This window comes from Peromyscus californicus, unplaced genomic scaffold (genome assembly GCF_007827085.1).
Source record: "Peromyscus californicus insignis strain IS unplaced genomic scaffold, ASM782708v3 Scaffold_11__1_contigs__length_118956290, whole genome shotgun sequence".
Classification (NCBI taxonomy): domain Eukaryota; kingdom Metazoa; phylum Chordata; class Mammalia; order Rodentia; family Cricetidae; genus Peromyscus; species Peromyscus californicus.
Window position 1 is genome coordinate 90673637 of NW_026294402.1, and position 25720 is coordinate 90699356.

Sequence of the window (25720 nt, forward strand, 5' to 3'; positions counted from 1 at the left end):
CCAAAAAGAATAAAAGAGGCATCATGGTTAGTGGCTTAGTTAGGGTTACTATGCTGTGATGAAACACCATAACCAAAAAGTTAGGGAGGAAAGGGTTTATTCAGCTTATACTTCCATATTGCTGTTCATCACCAAAGGAAGTCAGGACAGAATTTCAAGCAGGGCAGGACTCTGGAGGCAGGAGCTGATGCAGAGGCCATGGGGGAGTGCTGCTCACTGGCTTGCTCCTCATGGCTTGCTCAGCCAGCTTTCTTGCAGATCTTTGAGTTTGCGACCAGCATGGTCTACAGAGGGAGTTCCAGGACAGCCAGGGCTGTTACACAGAGAAACCCTGTTTCAAAAAACAAAATAAAAATTGTCCTGGCGGCTTGCCTGCAGCCTGATCTTGATTGAGGGTCCCTCCAGCTTGTGTCGAGTTGACAGAAGCCATGCAGCCCAGTGGGGAAGGCGGTAAGAACAGCTCCACTGTCCCCAGGAGCAGGAGGCCGCTGGTCATGCCCACAGCCATGGGGCACATAGAGAATCCTGGTTCTCAGCAGGTCTCCCATTCTTCCTTTTTTTTTTTTTTTTTTTTTAAAGATTTATTTAGTATACAATGTTCTGCCTGCATGTATGTCTGTCTACAGGCCAGAAGGGGGCACCAGATCTCATTACAGATGGTTGTGAGCCACCATGTGGTTGCTGGGAATTGAACTCAGGACCTCTGGAAGAGTAGTCACTGCTCTTAACCTCTGAGCCATCTCTCCAGCCCCCCATTCTTCCTTTTAATTCAGCCTGGGACTCCAGCTCGTGGGATGGAGCCACCCACATTCAGGGCAGGTCTTCCCTCCTCCATTAAATCTTTCTGAAAATGTTGCCACAGACACAGCCAGAGGTGTGCACATACATACACACAAGCAAAATACTCATCTAGGTAAAATAAAATAAATAGATCTAAAAATCAGAGAGAGAGAGAGAGAGAGAGAGAGAGAGAATTCGCAGATCCCCCAGGTTCCATTCCCAATATCTACATGGCACTTTAACTGTAACATGGCATCTGTAACTCCAAATGCAGGATGTCTGATGCCTTCTTCTGGCCTCTGGGGACTCCTGCATGTGTGTGGTGCACATAGACTCACAAGTACATGAAAGAGAGAGAGACAGAGACAGAGCGACAGAGAGAAACAGAGAGAGAGAGAGAGAGAGAGAGAGAGAGAGAGAGAGAGAGAGAGAGAGAGAGAGAGAGAGAGAGAAATGAAAAGTGTGCTTTTGCTGAGGATCCTGGGGTTCCTTACTTGTGAATCCCACCCAGGATGTGGCCTCTGCGGCAGTCAGACTACCCACCATTCTCCTCTCTGAGCTCTTTCCTCTCTTCTGGTCCCCTTCCCAGAGGCCACGTGCTGGCTAGTTTTATGTCAACTTGACACAAGCTAATGTCATCTGAGAGGAGGGAACCTCAATTAAGAAAACGCCTCCAGCCAGGAATGGTGGCTCAAGCCTTTTTACCTCAGCTCTCAGGAGGCAGAGGCAGGTAGATCTCTCTGAGTTTGAGGCCGACCTAGTCTGCAATTCAAGTTCTGGGACAGCCAGAACTGTTACACAAAGAAACTCTGTCTCGAAAACCACCCCCTCAAAAAGGAAGAAAGAAAATGCGTCCATAAATCTGGTTGTAGACAAGACTATAGAGCATTTTCTTAATTAGTCCTTGATGGGGGAGGGCCCAGCCCATTGTGGGTGGTACCTGGGCTAGTGGTCCTGGGTTCTATAAGAAAGCAGGCTGAGCAAGCCATGGGAAGCAAGCCAGGAAGCAGCTCCTCTCCATGGCCTCTGCCTCGGCACCTGCCTCCAGGTGCCTGCCTTGCTTGAGTTCCTGTCCTGACTTCCTTTGATGATAAAATGATGATAAAATGATAAAATGATGTAAGCAGAATAAACTTTTTCTGTTTGGGTGGGAACTCCACCTCAACCCCTGGCACCCTGGCATCCAAATACCCAAAGAGTCTGGAATGCTTTGGTGGAAGATCCACTTCAACTCCCCTCCCCCATCTCTTTCCCCAAACCCACCCCTTCAAAGCCCTCCAAACACGGCTCCTCCCTCAGAGAGGCTCAAGACCACTCCCACAGAGTCTTTAAGCTGCATCCCAGAAAACAGAAACATGGTTTTCTGGTCTCTCATCCCCGTCTCCTCTCTGGGGGGCCAAAGAATCACCCGGGAACGCTTTACCCATTAAACTGGGGCTTTTCTAATTTGGTCTGGTTTGGTTTGATTTGGATTGCTGCGTCGGCAGAGAGGCCTGTCAGGGTGCAGAAACCTTTCACTTTCCTCCCCAATCTGCTTTTTAGTCATGGTGTTTTGTTGCAGTGATAGAAAACCTGACTAAGCCAGGTTGCTAGTTACTACTTAGTGCCAGCCTTGCTTCTTCTACCCTAACCAGAGTGTCCTCTGCTCCCCAAAACAAAACAACAAAGTGAAAATCATGCCATGATAGATTCCCTTCAGGCAGGATCAGTAGGATGCAGGTCCAGCCAATGAGAGCTGGTGTAGGCTGCTGGATGTGCTTTGAAGAAAGCTCCTGAGAGAGGCACACTCCATGTGTACCCATTTCCTCCTCTTCTCCTCTTCTTTTTGACACAAGTCATGTAGCCCAGGCTAACCTAAAACTCACAATTCTCTCCCCTTCCCCTCTCAAGAACTGGGATGACAAGAACATGTTTCCACTTTTGCTTCCTTGTTTCTTCTGCCTGGAACATGATCCTGATGGCTGGAGCCACAGCAGCATCTTATAACACACAGAAGAAGCCACAATTATACAGAAGGCGATCTTATCACCTTTTAACTGATGAACTGATGGAACAACGTCCGGTCCCTCACCTTGTTCCACAGGAATCTAAATCCTGTCTTGTCTGTCTGATTGGCCCTGTGACACAGAGCCCTGACCCAGCTCTCAGTGTTTCCCGGCTTCTGTCCCTGCTCCTCTTCTTCCCTTCCTGTCCCATTGGCCCTGTGACACACAGCCCTGATCCAGCTCAGTATTTCCCAGCTTCTGTCCCTGCTCCTCTTCTTCCCTTCCAGTCCCATTGGCCCTGTGACACACAGCCCTGACCCAGCTCTCAGTGTTTCCCCGGCTTCTGTCCCTGCTCCTCTTCCCTCCCTGGCTGTTTCCTAACTGATTTAGTAGAGCTTGAAGCTTCCCACAATCACTCCAGATCTCTATGTCCCGCCCCGGTCCCGAGCTCCACCCACCTCCACTCTAAGAGCATCATGGACAGAACAAGCTGCCGCTGCATACACCTCTTCCCTCAACTCTCCTCTGACCCCTGGAGCTACAAACCCTCTCACACAAACAAAGTAAGTCCCAAGTCCCATAGGAACTCTTCCCAAAGGCTGCAGCTTGCTCCTGCTCCTTCAGTCTGGCTGTCCGTACAGTTCCCATGGTCTCCATCAGTTACACTGTACAGTTCCCGTGGTCTCCTTCAGTTACACTGTACAGTTCCCGTGGTCTCCTTCAGTCCAGCTGTCCGTACAGTTTCCATGGTCTCCATCAGTTACACTGTACAGTTCCCGTGGTCTCCTTCAGTCCGGCTGTCCGTACAGTTTCCATGGTCTCCATCAGTTACACTGTACAGTTCCCGTGGTCTCCTTCAGTTACACTGTACAGTTCCCGTGGTCTCCTTCAGTTACACTGTACAGTTCCCGTGGTCTCCTTCAGTCCGGCTGTCCGTACAGGCCCCGTGGTCTCCATCAGTTACACTGTACAGTTCCCGTGGTCTCCTTCAGTTACACTGTACAGTTCCCGTGGTCTCCATCAGTCTCACTGTACAGTTCCCGTGGTCTCCTTCAGTTACACTGTACAGTTCCCGTGGTCTCCATCAGTCTCACTGTACAGTTCCCGTGGTCTCCTTCAGTTACACTGTACAGTTCCCGTGGTCTCCTTCAGTTACACTGTACAGTTCCCGTGGTCTCCTTCAGTTACACTGTACAGTTCCCGTGGTCTCCTTCAGTCCCACTGTCCGTACAGTTCCCGTGGTCTCCTTCAGTCCCACTGTCCGTACAGTTCCCGTGGTCTCCATCAGTTACACTGTACAGGCCCCGTGGTCTCCTTCAGTCCCACTGTCCGTACAGTTCCCGTGGTCTCCTTCAGTCTCACTGTACAGTTCCCGTGGTCTCCATCAGTCCCACTGTCCGTACAGTTCCCGTGGTCTCTGCCTGGGCCTCTGCTGTAACCCCGCATCTAGTTTTCCTGACTCCCACCCACCTTCCAAATTCTTCTGAGCTAGCTAGAACAACTTCTTTCTGGAACTCACTCAAATTCAGAGATCCTCCTGCCTCTGCCTCCCGAGTGCTGGGATTAAAGGCGTGCACCACCACTGCCCAGCTCAGATCCTGTCTTAATAAATAAATAAAACTTCACTTTCCCTCCATGAAAGATGTTCCCTTGTTTTATGTTCAATAGAAAGGTGATGTTTTGTTTTTAACATATGTGATAGCTAATCTTGGTTGTTAACTTGACTACATCTGGAATCAATTAGAACCCAACCTGTTGGGTACCTGTGCGGGATTTCCTTGATTGGATCACTGGAAGTGGGAAGGCCTACGCTGACCCTGGGCCACACCTTCTGGTGGTGGCCTACCCTGACCCTGGGCCACACCTTCTGGTGGTGGCCCACAGAAAAGGACAGGGAAGAGGGAAGCTTTTGCTTTCTGCCTGCTTTGCTCTGTTTTTTGAGACCGAGCTCTATGCAGCCCTGGCTGTTCTGGAACTCTCTATGTAGACGAGGCTGGCCTGGAACTCACCCCTGCCTCCCGAGTGCTGGGATTAAAGGCACACACTACTAGGCCCGGCCCTGTGTCACTATTGATGGCAAATTCATCACTCTGTTGCTGGAGTATTAGAACTCTTCTTTGCGATTCCAACACAGACCGACAACCAGCCGCTCTCCGGGGACCCTCAGGACTCCAGCACCTGACCGGGACTGCCGAGATGGCTGGCCCTCGTGACTGAACAACTACTGGATTCTTGATCTTTCTGTCAGCAGACAGCCTTGTTTGGTAGGACCACAGCCTCAAGCCACTCTAATAAAAGCCTGTGTGAGCCACTGTTGCCCAGCTAAGATTTCCTTTTCTTTTTCTTTTCTTTTCTTTTTTTTTTTTTTTTGAGACAGGGTTTCTCTGTGTAGCTTTGCGCCTTTCCTGGAACTCACTCTGTAGACCAGGCTGGCCTCGAACTCACAGAGATCCGCCTGACTCTGCCTCCCGAGTGCTGGGATTAAAGGCGTGCGCCACCACCGCCCGAAGATTTCCTTTTCTAAGACAGCCATATTCTTAACATTTCTCTTCTTCAGCCATTTCCCTCCAGTCCTCCCTCCCTCCTTCCCTCTCTCCTTCCTTTCCTTTGTCCAGTTTCTCTTTTCTTTCTTTCTTTCTTTCTTTCTTTCTTTCTTTCTTTCTTTCTTTCTTCCTTTCTTCCTTCCTTCCTTCCTTCCTTCCTTCCTTCCTTCCTTCCTTCCTTCCTTTCTTTCTTTCTTTCTTTTTGGTTTTTTGAGACAGGGTTTCTCTCTGTAGCCATGGCTGGCCTGGAACTCACTCTGTAGACCAGGCTGGCCTTGAACTCACAGAGATCCACCTGCCTCTGCCTGCTGAGTGCTGGGATTAAGGGTGAGCACCACCACCACCCAGCTCCTTGTCCAGTTTCTTATGGGCATACATCTTATCAATGTTTCTCACCGGGACCATAAAGACCTTGAAGGAGAGAAAGAAACAGAGAGGAAGAAGTAAAAATAGATGGCCAGGAGAAAGGAAGAAGAAAAGTGTATGCAAATCAGTCCAGGAGAACGACGACTTGCTTGGCCATAAATGGAAAAGAAAAGGAAAGAGCTGGGGGTGGAGGGCTTGCCTTGATCTAGGTTGGATGGCCAGCATCCCATCCCCCAACACAAAACAACTCAAAACAGAAAATGCCAAGTGTTGGCAAAGACATGAAGAAATGTTGGTGGGGACAGAAATATGAAAGAGAGTTCAGAGGTTCCTCAAAGCTTAAGAATCACCATATGACTCAAAATTCCCCCACACCCTCTCTAAACATATGCTTTGGAGAATGAAAGTAACACTTCAAACAATGCCTGCCCATGAATGTCCACAGTGCTGATACACAACAGCCCAAGGGTGGAATCAACCCAGTGCCCACCAACAGGCGGGTGGATACATGACACACTGCATATTCGGACAAGAGGATGCAAAGGCCACACATTGGAGGAAAATCCACGTTCCGGTTTGGATCTGAGCTGTCTCCTGACTGCCCAGGTGGTAAAAGCGTGGTTGTCAGCTGATGGACTTTTGGGAAGTGATTGGATCATAAAGGCTCTAATCTAACCAGAGATTAGTCCCTTGATAGGTTTATAATTTAATGACTTTATTAGGAAGGGGTAGGACTAGGAATAGGCTCAGAGGAGTAGACAATGAAGGCTGCTGGTGGTATCTGGTGCTGCCTTTCCATCTTCCTCCTCCTCCCCTTTCCCTCCTCTTCTTCCTCCTCCCCTTCTTCTCCTCCCCTTCATCCTCTCCCCTCTCCTCCTTCCTCCAACCCTCCACCGTTCCCTCACTTCCTGCCTTCCTTGAGCTGTTCTACTCTAGCATATCATCTCCATGATGCTCTTGTCTTCTGTTGGCCCGGTAACAATGGCGCTAACCTGGCCTAACTGAAGTCTTTGAAGCCGTGAGCCAAAGGAAACGTCTCCTCCCTTAAGCTGCCAGACGTTTCATCACAGGAGCATGAACACGGTCCCAACGAGGCAAGTGTACGATGACAGAAAGCAGACCAGTGATGGTCAGTGTCTGAAGTGGGAGAGCGGGGAACAGTTTTTAGTGAGTGTAGAAGTGATGAAAATGTCTTGGAATTAGAGGGAATGGCTCCCAGCACTGTGAATGCTGAGTCTCACTGGACCGGGCACTTTAGAACTGGCAGGGTGGGGAGGATGGCGGACTAATTTTACATCTTATGAACGTCCCGTCAGAATGGCTTTCTACACTGATGAGCTGCCCCCAGCACTCTTTGTTTTGTTGTTGCTGTTGTTTTGTTTTTTGTTTTTGGTGTGTGTGTGTGTGTGTGTGTGTGTGTGTGTGTGTGTGTGTGTGTGTGTTTTCAAAACAGGGTTTCTCTGTTTAGTCCTTATTGTCCTGGAACTCACTTTATAGACCAGGCTGGCCTCGAACTCAGAGATTCTCCTGTCTCTGCCCTCTAAGTGCCGGAATTAAAGGTGTGCGCCATCACCGCCCAGCAGCCACGGCACTCTTAAAGATGTGTGTTTTCTTAGTGAGACATCCTTCTCACACCCCTACTGTGACAGTTAACTCAAAAGGAGTTCCATCCCATACTATGTCATTCCTGCTGGTGTCAAAGACATGTAGCAAGAGCTCAGAAAGTCCACATTTTGTTTGTCTCTTGTGCCGTCTTTGAAACCAATAGATAGTGGCTTTGGGGCTTGGAGGTTCCTCCTCCAGCCTGCTGTCAGGGACATTTATCCGTCCCCAGCCACCTTTCCCCAGCACACAGAACTGGGTGAGGTACTAACTCAGATCACCTCTCCAAGAGTTTCCATGGCAGACACCTGTGATAGAGGGGATTGGCCAGGAAGTCCCGGAATCAGGGCATGGACCTTGGTCAGGTCACCAGGGCCTATCCCTCTTCCTGGGGGTTCTTTGTCCACAGCCTGTGCAGTGTAATTCTTGGCCCTGCAGGTCAGTGGAGTAGGGAGCAGCATGTTCAGATTCCCATGTCCACCATGGTTATGTACCAAATAACTTGTGTGCTGCCTGAGTTCAACTGACATGCAGGGACTGACCATGGGGCAGCTGGTCTGCAACTTGGACCCACCAAGGCCAACAAAGAGGTTTCCAGTAAGAAGCCTGATGTCTTAGAGTTTCTATTGCTGTGAAGAGACACCATGACCACAGCAACTCTTATAAAGGAAAATATTTAATTGGGGCTGGCTTACAGTTTCAGAGGTTTAGTTCATTATCATCATGGTGCAACATTGTGGCATGCACACAGACATGGTGCTGGAGAAGTAGCTGAGTGTCCTACATTTTGCAGTCAACAGGAAGTAGTCTAAGATACTGGGTGGTATCTTGAGCATTTATGAGACTTCAAAGCCCACCTCCACAGTGACACACTTCCTCCAAGGAGGCCACACCTACTCCAACAAAGCCACACCTCCTAATAGCGCCACTCCCTTTTGGGGCCATTTTCTTTCAAACCTCCCCACTTGGCTACTATGGACATCCGGGCAGCACCGCTGCTCCATCATACAAGATGCATCCCGGCAAAATCCTTCATCTAAAGCTGGGTTGGGCCTGAGGCCGTGGTGACGTGGCACACCTTCCACTAAAACGAAACAGAGAGGGTCATCCTGACCCTAGACAGTAAGTGATAGAAGCAGAAAAGGCCACATTCCTAAAACAAAGAGACAAGGGAAATCAGCTTGGAGTGTGGGCTCTGAATGAGGCAGGAATTTTCCATGACTCCAAAGACAGGAAGCAGGCCGCCCTAGAGCACGTGGGCTGACTGTTTCAAGGACACAGTCTAACAAATGGATTATGGGTGCCAAGGAGTCTGTGGGACACCAGAGCAGTGATGTTCCAGGGGGCTGGTCCACATCCCTGCCTCCAGAAGCAAGGCTGGAGGACAGGGAAGACTCTCAGGTCGGAGCGCACGGGGCCTGGGAGCTCACAAAGGGCAGAAATTGTTTTAGGAGATCAGGCTAAGCACCTCTGCTCCAAAAATAACAACTGTGTCCTGAGGGGAAGAATAGCCAGGCCTTTACACATCAAGGCTAACACAGCTTAAAAACAAAGTCATTCAGTATGAAGACACAGTGGAGAGAGAGAGGGAGAAGGAGAGGGGGAGGGGAAGAGGGAGAGAGATGGGAGAGAAGAGAGAGGGAGAGAGAGAGAGAGTGGGAGGAGAGGGGGAGGGGAAGAGAGAGAGAGAGAGGGAGAGAGAGAGAGAGAGAGAGAGAGAGGGAGGAGAGGGGGAGGGGAAGAGAGAGAGAGAGAGAGAGAGAGAGAGATGTTTTTCGCCAAACAACCTCTCTCACACTGTCAAAACATTGTAGTGACTGCCCTCAGCCCCGACTATTTCCCAGAGCAGATGCAGCTCGGAGAATTATGTAATGAACTTGAGGCAACCCTTTGGCTTTGTCCTCTGAGCTGCAATCACCTGTGTCACAGAAACGGGTGATGGGCACCAGGGGCCTCATGCCATCTGCTCTGATACCTGCAGGAGGGTCCAACTTTGTTTTTTTTTTTTCTCTTTTATTATAGGTCTGTAAAAAGTGTGTGTGTGTGTGTGTGTGTGTGTGTGTGTGTATGCATGCACAGGGACCTACGGAGTCCAGGGCATCAGATCCCCAGGAGCTGGATTTACAGGGTGCTGGGAACTGAACTCAGGTCCTCTGGATGAACAGCAAGTGTGAGCATCCTTCCAGCCCTGCTTTGTTGTACTTAATCTATTATCCCAGACCCACATTTCTTAGTAGTGAAAAATCAGTATGAGAATGTCTTCCACGGAGGGAATGCCCTTTCTTGTGATTCTTAGGAATGCCACAGTAACCCACAGAGCAGAAATTTGAGGAAAAAGTACCTTTCCCACCACACGGACATCTGATGAGATCATCAGTGGAAAAATACCTCCCTGACAACGGTATGTGCTGTGGGCCTCTGTGGATCCTTTTTAAGCTGGTGAGTCACTTAACCTGGCACTGTCCTTTGATACCGAGGTGGTCAATTAGTGCACAGCAGTTTCCTCTGATTAAAACCTTCCATCTTGAAGAGAAACTTAAGACAGAATGTGAAACAACAGGGTATTCGAGGACAGGATGGGGAGACAACAGGGTGTTCTAAGAAGAGGTGAAACACTCCCATCCTGCAGGGAGGAAGCTCAGAAAGTAAGCTCAGCAAGTAAATGACTCAAAATAGCGTCAGGAAGTCCCTGAGTCTGACCAAATACACTAGGTCCCTCCCTCCCTGAAAGTATATAAGTGATAAAGGCAGTTGTGAGCGACTGGCTCAGTGAGATGGCTCAGTGGTGAAGAGCACTGGCTGCTCTTCCAGAGGACCTGGGTTCAATTCCCAGCACCCACATGGTGGCTCATAACTGCCTGTAACTCCAAGATCAGACACCCTGACACAGATATGCACGCAGACAAAGCACTAACGCACACAAAATAAGAATAAATTATTTGAGGAAAAAAAGAATACAATCAAAGACTGTTGTGAGCCACTCTCAGACAAGATGAGTTAAGGAGACTGGTAAGTAGACTTCTCAGACAAGATGAGTTAAGTAGACTGGTAAGTAGACTTCTCAGACAAGATGAGTTAAGTAGACTGGTAAGTAGACTTCTCAGACAAGATGAGTTAAGTAGACTGGTAAGTAGACTTCTCAGACAAGATGAGTTAAGTAGACTGGTAAGTAGACTTCTCAGACAAGATGAGTTAAGTAGACTGGTAAGTAGACTTCTCAGACAAGATGAGTTAAGTAGACAGGTAAGTAGACTTCTCAGACAAGATGAGTTGCTTGGAAGAGTCTCAGACTGAGCAGCCTGGAAGAAGCAGAGAGAAGATAAGCCAACCGCAAACAGACACTAGCTGAACTGCCTAGAAGAAACAAAGACCATGTTGCTTAGAAGAGGCTGAGACCAACTGAGCCACCCACAAAGGACACTCTCCGACCCCTTGAGCTGCCTGCAGGCTGTGCAGTGTGCTCCAGGTTCCCAGCTTTTGTGAGCTGTCATCCATATTGAGGTGGGCTTTGGTGATGCAGCTGAGTCATTTCTGATCCTGTAAGTAACTGGCTCACCAACCTGGATTTTTGTGGCCTCCATACTTTGGTCTGTCATGGGTTCCGTGTCTGGGGTTAGTAGACATTTGTTGTGTCTTGTCAGGAACAGTGTCACACAACACCAGTAGGCTATCTTATCTTCTTTTTTGAGTCTTTAGATCCTGGTGTTGTGGAATAATCCTTTTGTACACTGGAAGATGTTTTGTTCTCATTGGTTTAATAAAAAGATAACTAGCCAATAGCTAGGCAGAAAGAGATTAGGTGAGAGGGCCAGACTGAGAGAATGCTGGGAAGAAGGAGGGTAGAGTCGCCAGCCAGTTGCAGAGGAAGCAGGAGATGAACATACCATGCTGAAAAAAGGTACTACTATGTGGTAGAGCATAGATAAGAAATATGAGTTAATTTAAGTTGTAAGAGCTCATTAGTAACAAACCTAAGCTATTGGCTGAGCATTTATAATTAATAATAAGTCTCTGTGTGGTTATTTGGGAGCAGGCTGGCAGGACAGAAAAGTCCATCTACATCCTGGTTTATATTTTATGTTTATAGCATTTCTCAATTCAAAGTAGCCACATGGCAATGTTCTATGACCACTTCCTGTACAGCACAGACTGGACTTTTTTTTCTGTTGGGTTTTTCAAGACAGGATCTCTCTGCATAGCTCTGGCTATCCTAGAACTTACTCTGTAGACCAGGCTGTCCTTGAACTCAGAGATCTACCTGCTTCTGCCTCCTCAGTGCTGGGATTAAAGGCATGCACCACCATCATTCAGCATGCTGAACTTTTAAAAAAAGATTTATTTACGTGTGTGTGTGTGTGTGTGTGTGTGTGTGTGTGTGTGTGTATGTGTGTGTGTGTGTGCCTGCTTATATGTTCACTTTATGTGTGCAGTGCCTAAGGAGGACAGGAGAAGGCATTGGGACCCTTGAAACTGGAGTTATAGGCATAAACCCAAGTGTGGTGGCACATGCTGTAACCTCAGCACGAAGAAGGTGCAGGCAGGATTCGAAGTTCAAGATCATCCCCGACCACATAGCAAGTTTGAAGCCACCCTGGGCTACATGAGATTCTGTCTTAAAAATAAGAAAACAATAACAAAAATCTTACTTTTTTTTTTTTTTTTTTTTTTTTTTTTTTTTTTTTTTTTTGGTTTTTCGAGACAGGGTTTCTCTGTGTAGCTTTGCGCCTTTACCTGGGACTCACTTGGTAGCCCAGGCTGGCCTCGAACTCCAAAAATCTTATTTTTATGAATTAAAAATTACCTGATAAGGGCTGGAGAGGTGGCTCAACCATTAAGAGCGCCTGGTCTTGCAGAACAACCAGGCTTGGTTCCCAGCACCCTCCTGGTGGCTCACAACCATCCATAGCTCCAGTTCCAGAGGGATCCATGGCAAGTGTCTTTACCTGTCCAGACATCTCACCTGCCCTGCGGTATCTTAAGATTAAAACCGTGTGTGTGTGTGTGTGTGTGTGTGTGTGTGTGTGTGTGTGTGTCTTCGTGAGTATGTGTGTATATGTGTGTGTGTGTGTGTGTGTGTGTGTGTGTGTGTGTGTCTTCATGAGTATGTGTGTGTCCCTCCTCCTACGCCCCCCAAAACCAGATGCAATAAAATCTTAGTGCCAGGTGCCAGTGAATGTGACCTTGCTTAGCAATAGGGACTCTGTAGATGTAATAAAATTTAATTGACATCATTCTGGAGTAGAGTGGACCCTAAATCCAAGGAATGGTGTGTTCGTAAGACAAGGGGGAGAACAGAAACATAAAGGAAACTGAAAAACAGCAGCTTGAATGAGTGGCAGGGTGGAGGGCGATGCTTTGAGAAGCCAGACAATGTCAGGGTGCCTGGCAGCCATCAGCACCAGGCAGGGGGTGTGGACGTCTCCCTCGGCTTCCTCAGGAGCCAGCCCAACAGCTGGATTTTAGAGTGCTAATGCCAAATTATGAGAGGATCAGTTTGGGGGGATTCCGTGCCACTCAGTCTGTGCTAATCCATTCCGGCAGCCACAGGAACACAGGGGCTGCGGCAGGAGCAGACACAGTGGAGAAGAGGCCTCATCTGCCGGAGACCTTATCCAGGAGGCTGAAGAGGGGTAGCGGCTCTGGCATCTCTCTCCATTGGCAAATTCTGCTCAGCAGTTAGAGAGGAGGGGAGGCTGGGAAAAGGAGATTTCAAGGTTGCGTGAGGTAACCCCCCCATGGGGGGGGGGGTACATATCAGAGAAATACCTGGAGTAAATAGGATCGTGGCCGGAACAATTCCCATGCCATTATCCATGGAGAGGTACCCTTCTAAGGATTTGATCTGTCACCTGAGAACAACTGGAGACCGCGGGCGTTCAGCTCTGCAACATGTGTTTCAAATAACCCTAGTGTTGGGGGAAATGGGGATAAATATAATCATGTGTGTGTGTGTGTGTGTGTGTGTGTGTGTGTGTGTGTGTGAGTGAGAGAGAGAGAGAGAGAGAGAGAGAGAGAGAGAGAGAGAGAGAGAGGGAACTCTCAAACAAACAAAAAACTCCAAAGATCCTTGCAAGTCCAGTTTAGCAGGGTTGCTATGCCAGCACTCAAGAGTTCAAGACATGAGAGTCTTAAGTTCAAGACCAACCTGGGAAACCAAACAGAAATCAGGAGTCTAAAGTTATTCTAGAGACAAAATGGACAGGATTTGTTGACGTAGAGGGTAAGGATGATAGCAATGAAGGAGATTCTGGGGGTTCTGGCTTGGTTATTATTGGCATTTAGACATCTGTACTGGCCCGCCCTTGGGGTCCTGACAGGATACATCCTCAATTGTAGCCACGAAGAGTAAGTACCTCCTGTGCACATTCACTCAGTGTACAAGGCGGGCCTTGTGCACCTCCTTCTCTTTCTCTTCCTTCATTCTCTCCCCCAGGGACCAGTCTCTGCCCCTTTCTCTGCTTCTTCTCTCCCCTCCCCTCCTTCCCACCACCACATCACTTTTAAAATACAACATTTGGTGTCAGGACTCAGATAGGCTCTTCTGGCAGTCTGAGACGGGCCAGGACCTGGAACCCAGTCTGCTGGTGACAGCCCTACTTCCCCATCTAAAGGATCACTGGACTCTCCATTCTCTCCATTCAACACCAACGATTGGTAAGCATCCCCACCCCCACTCCCCCCCATCCCCCACCCCCCCACCCCCCCCCACTCCCCCACTCCCCGCTTCTGGCCGTTACTCATGAATGAGTCTTCATTTCTCGAGCACAGTCCTCGCCTCCTGGCTTTTCTCGAAGTCCTGGTACCAGGCGACTGTGTCTCACTTGGGCTCTTAGCCCATCGGCCTCTGCTTTTTTGGATGACGGTCCACCGGGCAGCTTGTGCCTCCTTGTCAGTTCTTGCTGAACCTCCGGGACACTAGAGATTCCAGCCCTTGGACATTCTCTACCTCACTCACGGAAAAGGCGCCTACCTCCATATATCACCTAGTTTAAGGGCTTAGCTTATCCGCCTTTGCAGTCAGACTTGGCCCCGTTCTCCGTAGATGCCAATCAAAATGGCCGCTTACCCGCACCCACATCCCGGTGTTTCACAGGCCCTTCGCATCTTCCACCAGGAATCCGATAGACGGAAGAGGGTACCCTACTTTCAAGCTTTCTGTTATCAAGTCCCTTCTCCAATGCAACCTTTTACTCTTTCACTCTTTTGCTCTCCCCCTCCTTCAAACCCACATGTACTAGGGCTGGAGAGATGGGGTTAAGGGCACTGGCTATTCTTCCAGAGGTCCTAAGTTCAATTCCCAGCAACCATAAGGTCTCGAAGAAACCATCTGTAATGAGATCTGGTGCCCTCTTCTGGCCTGCAGGCATACATGCAGATAGAACATTATATACAGAATAAATAAATGAATCCTTACAAACAACAACAACAAAAACTCTTGTACTAACCTTGTTGCCTGTGGCGTGTTTGTTTAGTGGCATTCCCTTGGCAGGGCCCGCCAAGGATACCCACTTCACGCTGGGACCCTACCCACCTGCTCCACTCGCAGCAGATTCGCTCTCCTCCACCTGTAGCAAATCTGCTTTCTCATTCACCAACAGCTTTGCCTTCCATTCAATACCAACAATTGGGTCTCTGGTGGGGCCACCTGCCTCTGACTACTCCCCTGGTGTGAGACTGGCCTCAGTATGCCGTGAACCAGGCAGTCCCGGAACCAAGAAAGAACTGTCCACTTTCTTTCTTTTTCTTTGCTCCAAGACCTGCTTGTGTCTGTCTGCTCTTTCTAAATATTCTGTTTGCTGCAACGTGCGAATCAGAGATGAAGAGGCCAGCTTTGTCTTGCACACACTGGTGCTCCCTTTCTATTTACTCAACTCCTGTTTAATATGTGTATGTACATGGTACCCTCATTCCTGCCACACCTGCTAACCCTTTCTAACTCCTCACCTTTTTATAATAAACAAAAGGGAGGAATGTTAGCATTTGGGCATCTGTACTGGCTTGCCCTTAGGCCCTGACAGGATGCATCCTCAGCTGCAGCCACTAAGAGCACCCCTGTGCACATTTGCTGTGTTTCCTTATAAAAGGTGGGCCTTGTACACCTCCCTTCTCTTTCTCTTCCTTTGCTCTCATCCCCAGGGACCAGTCTCTGCCCCCTTCTCTGCGCCTTCTCTCCCCTCCCCTCAATAAACCTCCCACGGGGGCCTGTTGTGTGGCGTGACTCCTTCCCACCGCCACGCCATTTTTACAACAGTTACATCATCCACCAAGACGGGAAAATCCTGGGAAAAGGTTCAGTTTGTGTTCAGATTGGGGGTGCTTGCGAGGGATCCAGATGGGGGTGCTGAGTGGGGAGTTGGAGGGTCTGGAGCTCCGTGGGGAGCCTGGCCAGACAAACAATATCCAGTCTCAGTAACTGCTGTCTGTCGGTATTGAAGAATCATTGAAGAATCCAAGGGGAGAAACTATTGAGAGATACAAAGCAGGACAGGAGTTGAGCCTTGGGGATCATTAACATTTAAAAGTAAGGGAAGGGAGGACCAGTTCTGTAAAGGAATGGCCAGGAAAGTATGGCGCACAAAAGCTAAGCTGACTCCTTAGTGATGGCTGACTCCTGGAATACTGCTTGGAGGCTGGAAAGCAGACAGCGGAGAAATGTCAGCAACAGTGTGGGGTTCTGGGATACAAACACCCCACCCCCACCACCTTTTTTTTTTTCCCCTTCTTCTTCTTCTTTGAGTCAAGGTCTTACTATATAGTCCTGGCTGTCCTAGAACTCACTATGTAGACCAGGCCAGCCTCGAACTCATAGAGATCCCCCTGCCTCTGCTTCCGGAGAGAGCTGGGATCAGAAGCATCCACGACTGCACCCCGACTTTCAATGCAACACTCTCAGTGGCACAGCAGGGTTGCAAGCCGAAGCAGGGGACGGAAGAGAGAAAAGCTGTAGCTGCAGCAGACCCTGGTCGGTGAAGGAAGTAGAGATGTGGAGAAGGAGAGAAAAACTGGTGCTTCCTAATACACGCGGCCGAGAGCTGGTAACTGAGAAGTGGAACAAGGCTGAAATAGAGGAAAGATTACTCAAGCTTCCTGGGAAGTCGGCAGGGGGCCTTGGAAGCCCAGAAGGGCTCCTCGGCAGTCACGTGGAGAGGAGAAGAGACAGTCTGACTGTAAAGGCTTGATGACTGGGAACTCAATTATGTAAAAACCAGGATACAAAGTGCTTAAAAGCTATTATACAGGCAGGCACCAAGTGTAATGAGCAATTAATGCTCCAGTCTGCAGAGAATGTCAGAAAGCAAGTGTTTTCAGGCAGGTGGTGGCTGCGCATGCCTTTAATCTCAGTAGGCAGGCAGATAATCTAGGCTAGCCCAGTCTATAGAGGGAGTTCCAGGACAACCAGGGGTATATGGAGAAACCCTGTCTCAAAACAAACAAACAAACAAACAAACAAACAAAAATACCCCCAAAAACCCTAAACAAACCAAACAACCAAACAAAAACCACGAAGTGTTTTCCTATTAACGGCAAGCATTGTCTGCCAGTCACACACTTGCTTGTTAAATGCCGTAGCCCTAGCATGAACCTGGCATGTGACAAAAACTGAGACCAGAAAAAATAAAATAAAATAAAATAAAATTGGCCTTAGACTTGGAGTAGAACTCAGGGTGTCACTTTCCGATCCGGGCTCATCTCATGGTGCATCCTCCCTAGCAGAGAGCTGCTTGAGATAAACAAATACAGCCTGACATCAAGAAGAAAGCTGAGGTCATATTTACAAATGATACGGGATGCTGGCCCCCGTGAAAATGCCAGAACTCTCCTGTGAGGCCTCAAGGTGCAGTGGTACCGTGGTATTGAGCTAACAACGGAGTCCCTGACTCCTCCAGTCAACAGTGAAAAGTTCTGTGCATCTAAAGAAAAAACCCTTTCCACAGGCAGCGGGACCCACTTCCCAATTCGTACCCAGAACAGAGTGAGAAACTGTGCTTTTTGAAGCTACTTCAGACAGAAAGCTCACGTGCTCTAAGAAGAAGGAACAAATCTGTAGCCCTGCTCCAAGCTTCTTATTTCTACCATAAATTACATCTATAACATAAACATCGACCTTTAGGATCTACATGTCTGGCATAACATAAACATTGTCCTTTCTGAATGAGACTCGAATTATTTAAACAATGACCATACACCCATAACAAGAAGTGTGCTTTTTAAAAAAATTATTATTACTTTTATTTTTTGAGAGAAGATCTCTCTACATAATAACCCTGGCTGTCCTCAAACTCACTATGTAGACTAGGTTAGTCTTGAACTCACAGAGATCCACCTGCCTTTGCCTCTCTAGTGCCAGGATTAAAGGTATGAACTACAATACCCAGCTAGGAGTGTGCTTCCTAACAAAAAGAGCCACAGAGGCCGAGAGAAACTAGGTGTGGTGGCCCAGCACTTTGGAGGCAGAGGCAGGCAGATCTCTGTGAGTGTGAGGCCAGCTATGGCTACATTGGGAGGCCTTGTCTAAAGAACTAAAACTAAAACTAAAAGCTGAGAGAGTGATTGTTTTACTGGAAGGAAATGACACATACGTCCTGACAGAGGGTCCGTGTAGGAGTTAGTTATGGTAAGTATGAAATCTAAGACGAATTGTGCATATTCACACAGTGAGAGTTCAGAGTTCTCATACTGCTCTGGAAGGAAGAGATCAGAAGAAACTAAACACAGCCATGTTAGCAAGTACAGCAAAATCAGTTCCCCAAGTTCACAGATCAAGTTCATCTGTGGGGATATCCATGGGAACTGTGCAGGAAAAAGCTCTGTGGTTATAAGAACGAAACAAGGGCGCCAGAGTTCACGTTATTTTTAGTAGACTATAAAACACTTTGTATTCTGGAAGAGAGATGGGAAGGGCTTGCTATAAATTTTAGCAAGTCAACTCTGTAGAGGTCTCCCTCCCCCACCCTGTGGAAAATCAAAATATTTGAGAATTGCAAGAACGAAGGCATTACAAGAAAAGAGTGAAAAATTTAAGCGTTTGGACCCCACGGCTAGAGGAGGAGTTATGCTAAGAAATATGTCAAGCCCAAGTTTCATAAACAAAGTAACTGTAGAGTCTGTATGTCCCTAGGCAGCGGCCATGACAGAAAGCTGGACTCATGGCATGCACTACACCCAACTCAGTGGCCCTTAACCACCTCACCCCTGACATCGCATCTCAAGGAATGCCCGTGACACAGAAGAAGAAATTAGTAATGTGTGTGTCACTACGGCACGGCAAACGAAGCCCACGTGTTGCGTTACTTTTCCTGGGGCATGTGAACAAACATCCATTTACTACACAGGGTACCATGACAGACAGAGGACTCCATCCAAGCCCAGCTTGGGAAGCCGGTGTGTTTATTGGGCTTTATAAGAGTATGGATGAGGGGCTGCTTACGAGACTATGGGTGACACCCCAGACAGATGAATCACCGAAATTCCGACCCCATCATGGGTGATTGCTCACAGCAGATTTAGATTTATCATGGAGTCCTTCAGTTAACATTTTGTGTCTCCTACGCTGTACCGTAGGTGCTCCCAAGACCACCTGCAGCTGGGAAGCAAGAGGGAGTGGAGGGTGGAATCTGCTTCCCCAAGTATGCCTGTGTCCCCTCCCCGCCCCCAGCTAGGGAGTGTTAACAATCCATCACCCCACCACAGACCCAGCTATCACTGCGTTCTGCTTATTTCCTTATTACCACTCCTGGGCCAAAGTTATCTCTGGTCCATTGTTGGTGGTGGCGTAGTCATGTCAGGTCACTTTGCCCCATATTAGTTTCCAGCACGCTTTTCATTTATCTCTTCCATCTCTGCATTCATCTCACACAAATGTACATGTCTGCGTACTTATATTTGCTTTGGCTGGGCAACTGTTGGCTTACAGTGAAGCCCTTTCTGGATCCACGCAGGCTCAGTCACCACTGCGTGCACGTGGGGTGGGGCAGTAGCTCAGCCCCTGACTCCTGTGGTCTCTCCTCTCAGGCATCCTAAAAGCATCATGGCTTCAGGGCTGCTTTCCATAAGGACCCAGGGAGAGACTCAGTCCTGAGGTCTAGGTACTGGAGCGCCACAGCTTCTTCCATGTTCTCTTGGTCAGGACAAAACCATCTTAGATTGATAAGAGTAGCTGCTCAATGTTGTAGCCACATTACTCTAGATGGTAAGTGCTGAGGGAGAGAAAGCAAGGCAGGAGGATTCTGGGGCATGAATATATTTATTTACTTATTTATTTGAGACAGTGTCTTACTGTGTGACCTAACAGGAGGGTACGGTGGATTTGGAAGGACCCCGGAGCTCCTGGGCTTTATGGAGATGAGTATATGCACTCACATGACCTTAGTTATGGGTTCACAGATAGCATTCCAGCCTCGGGGCCAGGGAGAGCTATTTTAAGTATAAGACATGGGGAACAGGGGGTAATCTTCATTGCCAACCTGACTAGATTTAGTATCCTCTAGGAGACACACCTCTGGAATGTCTGTGAAGGTGTTTTTAAAAAGGTTTCACTGAGGAGGGAAAACTTACCCTGAATGTGGGCAGCTCCATCTCACAGATTAGGGTCTCAGAGTGAATAAAAAGGAAAAAACAAAAAACAAAACAAAACAAAACAACAACAACAACAAAAATAAAACAACCGAGTGAGTTGAGTTGCGTGGCAACAGCAGACATTTCTCTGCTCCCTACACTCAGAAGGAGGACGTGATGTGGCCAGCTGCCTCCTGATCCTGCTTCCTCGTGATCATGACACCCTGCCCTGCCAGACTGTGCCTTCAAGCTATGAGATACAAACTCTTCCTTTCTTAAAACCAACCAACCAACCAACCAACACAAAGTGAACCTCAGGGTGGAGGCTCCAGCTGAGTGGTAGAGAGCTTACGGGCCGTCTGAGGCTCTGGTTCGACCCCCAGCACTTTACAGCCCTTTCCTGCAAAGAGAGAGCGGTACATGTTGGCTCACACCTGTCACCCCAGCAGTTGAGAGGCCCACAAAAAGGCCAGCCTGGGCTGCAGACTGAGACTCTGCGCCCCCAAATAAAAAAAGACTTCAAACTCAAAAAGTGGAAGACATGCTAAGCCTCTTGTCAGAGAGGCCAGAAGGCAGAGGAAAACTTCAGACCACACCAGCACTTAAGTCCCCGAGACACATTCCCAAAGTCACATGGCATGAATAAAATATTTCCCCCCAAGAATTACCTCTTCCACCTCTTACTGCTTGTCCATTTTGATAAGCCTCTGAAATGCAGAGCCTCTAATGAACTCCACGGAGCTCTCTCAGATTGCCTCCACAGGGGACCAGAACAAGGAGAGAAGCGCAATTATTTTGATTCGAGTGCCTCCTTGAAGACTCGAGCATTAAGACAAACGGAACACCATCAACAGTTTCCCACACTTGCACTTAGCAAACTCAAAAGGGTGTTTGCTGATGAGCTCTTAAGTAAGCACTACTGAGTTTAAAAGCATTCTGGTTTACTGCTTTTTTTTTTTTTTTTTTTTTCTGGTGCGAGGAATTGAACCTACTTGCTTGCTAGACAAATGCTCAGTCACTGAACTACACGCCCAGCTCCTCAAGTCTATTTCCTGTAGAGAGAGATGCATTTGGGCAAATGTATATACTCATGCACTGTCGCCCGAATGAAGACAATGTTTCCCTTACACACCCAATGCTTTCCTGTGGTTTTTTGTTCTTAGCCGTTGACTGTTCTTCCCTGCTCTGGATTTACCTCTATTTTCTACCATTCTGCTGTTTGACATTTGTGCTGTTTCTAGATTGGGGCTTGTTCTAGTCGACAGCTGAACCCTAACTAGGACAAAGCTATTATTGCTAATATAACATGAAACCACAGCTTTGAGTAATCCCTTAAAGGTCTTTGTGTGGTCACCAGTCTTCACTGCTTTTTGGCAAATACCTGTGGAAAGAATTGCTGGCTCATAGCATATGTGTGTACCGAACTTTCTTTCTTTCTTTTTTTTTTTTTCTTGCATTACTGCATGTGTGTAGATTCTTGCCAGAGCACGCATGTGAGCTTAGAGGACAGACAATGGGGGTGGACCTTCTTCTCCCAGGATGTGGGTCTTGGGGATCAACCTCAGCTTGTCAGTTTCGACAGCAAGTGCCCTTTGCTGCCGAGCTATCTCGCTAATCCCTATATCAAACTTTCCAAAAATACTGCCCCACTGTTTTCAAGTGGCTATCCCACTTTCCCTGTACTTTCTCCAGTACTGCTAACTGGCTGTTACCAGCCTTTTAAACTTGAGTTTTTGTGTGTGGTGGTGGGTGGGTGATACTTCATTGTGATTTTAAAGATTTTTTTGGGGGGATGGGGGTCATTTGTTACTATTTTTAAGTACTTCCTCTGAATGTATGTATGTGCACCACATGCATGCAGTTCCCATGGTGGTCATTTGTTACTATTTTTAAGTACTTCCTCTGAATGTATGTATGTGCACCACATGCATGCAGTTCCCATGGTGGTCATTTGTTACTATTTTTAAGTACTTCCTCTGAATGTATGTATGTGTACCACATGCATGCAGTTCCCATGGTGGCCAGAAGAGGGCATCAGTTCCCTCAGAGTTGGCGTTACAGGCAGTTAGCATCTAGTTTCAAGGAACTGAACAGACTCCTCTGAGTAGTATGTGCCTTAACCACTGAGCCACGGCTTTGTAGTTTTCAGGTTGATTTTTCAATGAGCAATTTGGGTACCTTTGCCCCTTTCCATGTCTCCTGTCTTTTTTTTTTTTTTTTTAAAAGAGAGGGTCACCCTGGGGCACTCACTATGTAGACCAGGCTAGCCTTGAACTCATAGAGATCCACCTGCATCTGCTGGGATTAAAGGCATGCATATGTGCCACACTCAACTCTCCTGTCATAGTCTTTTGTTATTGTTTCTGGACAAGGACCTGGGCCCAGACTAACCTTGAACTGGCTGGATGACCTTGGATTTCTTTCGGATCTTCCTGCCTCCGCTTTCTCAGTGCTAGGATTACAGGTACAGGCCACTAAGACCAGCATACTCCATGATAGGGATGGAACCCGGGCCTTCTACAGGCTGAGCAAGCATTCTACCAACTGAACTGGACCCCAGCCCTGCCTGCCCTCTAGTCAATAGAAGACTAACTACTGAACAGAAGCTGAGGCAGCTGTGGGAGGAAAGGATAGCTGGACAAAAGTGGTGCATTTGGATCTTTCCAAATGGTTAAAATTTTGTGAGGACAACTATAAAGGTGATTATTTTACTTGTGAAAGGCTCCATGTATTAGTTCAGTTTGAAGTTTCAAAAATGACTGTACTTTTGGGGCTCCAAGAATAAGAGCATGGAATGCTATTCCAGAGGATCTGGGTTCAATTCCCAGCAGCTGCATGATATTTCATAACCGTCTTTAACTCCACTTCCTGGGATCAGATGCCCTCTTCTGGCCTCAAGGGAACCAGGCATGCAGGCAAAGCACATCAAACAAAATAAATGAAATTTAAAAAGCTGTAGTTTTGAAACTGCATAAAATCAAGGTCTGGGAAAAGATCTAAAGGTAGTTATCAGAGCCTACATGACGTGTTTCTTTTTTTTTCTGAGTCAGGTTTTTCTGTGTAATAGCCTTGGCTGTCCTGGAACTCACTCTGTAGACCAGGCTGGCTTCGAATTCAAAGAGGTCTGCCTGCCTCTGCCTCCCGAGTGCTGAGATTAAAAGTGTGTACCACAACACCCCACTACATGTTTCTTTAATATGGAGCTATATTTTCAGGCATGACATTTTATTCAAGGGTTATCCAAGCTTGTATCGTAATAGACATGTTCTAAAGGTCTACTACATTTTTTCTCCTTTACAAGCCAGTAAGTACATTTAAACATAAAGACACTGTCTCAGACACATGGCAACATCAACAAAGTATTAGTGATTGTTAATTGGTTTTGTGTACCGGGAATCTCACTCAGGGCTTCAATAGGCTAGGGAAGTGCTCTGCCATTAAGCCACACGTCCAATCCATACTTCACTGCTCATGCTAATTACAGCAGTTAAGCTAGTTGATTCATCCAGCATCCATTCCCAACTGTTTTCCCCTTTTATCCCCCACCCACCCCCTCCCTGTTCTGTGTTTTCTCCTATTTAGTAAACAAACCCCCTCCATCTCTGCAGCCAGGTGTAGTTGTGAACATCTGTAATCCCAACACTTAGGAAGTAAAAGCAGGAGGATCAGGAGTTCGGGGTCATCCTTGAGGACATAGGGAGTTCCAGGCCAGCCTGCACTTCGAGAAGCATTGTCTCAAACAAACAAACCACCAAGCTATAAAACCCCAGAAACTACAGAAGCACAGGGCTAAGGGCTCCATAGGTAAAAGCACTTACACGCAAGCCTGTTGATCTGAGTTCCATCCCAGAACCTGGATCAGGTGGAGTGCGTCTGAGATCCTGGCACTCCTAGGGCAAGATGGCAGGCAGGGACGGGAAGCCAGCCTAGAGCAGCCAGCCTGGCAGAAACAAGAGACCCTGCCTTAATAACAAGGTGGACGTAAAAACCAGCTCCAGTAAAATGTCTGGGGCCTTCACATGCTGTGGCACAGTCATGCCCAATTTCACTCACATAAAACAAATCATTATAAACATATATACACATATGTGTGAGAGAGAGAGTGGTGTGTGTGTGTGTGTGTGTGTGTGTGTGTGTGTGTATGAGTACTTGTGCCTGCAAAGGCCAGAGGAATGAGATTCTCCCTGGAGCTGGTGTTACAGGTGATTGTAAGCTGCTTGACGTGGGTGCTGGGAATTGAACTCAGGTCCTCTGGAAGAGCAGTATATGCTCTTAACCACTTAGCCATCTCTCCAGCCAATAAAAACAACAACAACAACTATTATTGTTTTTTATCATTATTACTATTATTTTAAGACAGGGTCTCTCTATGTAGTCCTGGAACTTTCTATGTAGACCAGGCTGGCCTTGAACTCATAGAGACCCTCCTGCTTCTCCTCTCAAGCACTAGAATTAAAGATGTGTGCCACCATGCCTGGCTAAACATTGATTTTAACAAAACAAAACCTCCATTTCTGGTTTTCCTTTACATTCCAAAGCAGCAGTGTGACATAGTTCTGGCCAATCAGATCGATTCAAGGTACTAAAGAAGCACCCCCGCCCTAGCCAAAGTCTGGGCAAAGAAAAACGGTCCTCTTGGTCCCTGTTTCCCCGAGATAGAGAAGACAAGGTTTGTTCGGGAATGGTTGGGGGAGGGGGGGCAGACGGGGCCCCGGGAATAAGGCCTCGTGCTGACCATGTCCGGAGCAGGAGCTGGGAGCCTGGTTCAGCATGGCACTGCTGACCTGCTGGACCAACCCTGCTTCCCATCCCAGCTCCTCATTGTGTGGGACAATAAAGCCGCATCTGTGGTGTTGGCGTTGGGTTTCCGAGCTTGGCTTCCAAGCGTGTGTCAGCTGATTGACTCGTGATTGAATGATGCCATGAAGTCAGCTGCTCACATCACACACCTCCATCCTCTTTATTCAGCCTGCTTTGCCAAGGACACACTGATTTTAGAGGAACTCCTGAGACAACCACACTCTAACCTTTCAGTGAGTTATCTTAGGAACCAAATTAAAAAGATTGATGCTAGGGTAACCTGCTTGAATACTGTTTTAGCAGTTATGAATAAATGGACCAGATATTTTCATTAACTAATGAATTACTTGTGAGGCAGGGCTTTGCTATGTAGCTCAGGCTGGCCTGGAACTTGGTATGTAGACCAAGCTGGCCTTGAATTTCTGACAGTCCTTCAGCCTCTGTCCTGGCCTCTTAGTGCCCAGGGTCATGCTACTAGGAGGTGCCATGGACCCTCAGGGGGTGGGGCCTTCTGGAAGTTTCTTTGAGTCCTGGGGGTCTGGTTCCTTTCTCTCTCCTTTTGATTGTTGCCTCTGCCCCTGCCATCTGGTGCCCTGATGAGAAACGCAAAGCTGTGCGGTTGCTCACTCTTCCTCTTTAATTGTTATTAGTGTGTGTGAACAGGCCACAGTGTGCATTTGGAGATCAGAGGACAACCTGCCGGAGTCGGCTCTCCTGTGGCATTGGGTGGGGAGGGGCAGGATAAGGAGACTGAGCCCAGGTCCTGTCAGGCCTAGAGCGATGCCTTTACCCACTGGGCCACCCTGCTGGCTTGCGTTTTTCTCCTTTTAAGCTAACTATCTCCTAAACTTTATCATAACACAAAGCTGGTCAGTACGAATGGCGTAGAACAGGAAGCTTTGGGCAATAGCTGAAAACCATGACTCATAGCTCTAAAAACAAGCCTAGGCCGGGCGGTGGTGGCGCACGCCTTTAATCCCAGCACTCGAGAGGCAGAGGCAGGCGGATCTCTGTGAGTTTGAGGCCATTCTGGTCTACAGAGTGAGATCCAGGACAGGCACCAAAACTACACAGAGAAACCCTGTCTCG

At 47.8% G+C, this 25720-nt stretch overlaps 1 long non-coding RNA gene across 1 annotated transcript; it reads right to left on the minus strand.

Moving 5' to 3' along the window:
• Window positions 1-80: 80 nt before the first annotated feature.
• On the minus strand, window positions 81-25720 carry LOC128097162 (uncharacterized). Its single transcript, XR_008213789.1, has 2 exons — window positions 23650-25720; window positions 81-331 (listed from the first exon to the last, which is right to left on the minus strand). It is a non-coding gene; the product is annotated as an uncharacterized LOC128097162 (long non-coding RNA).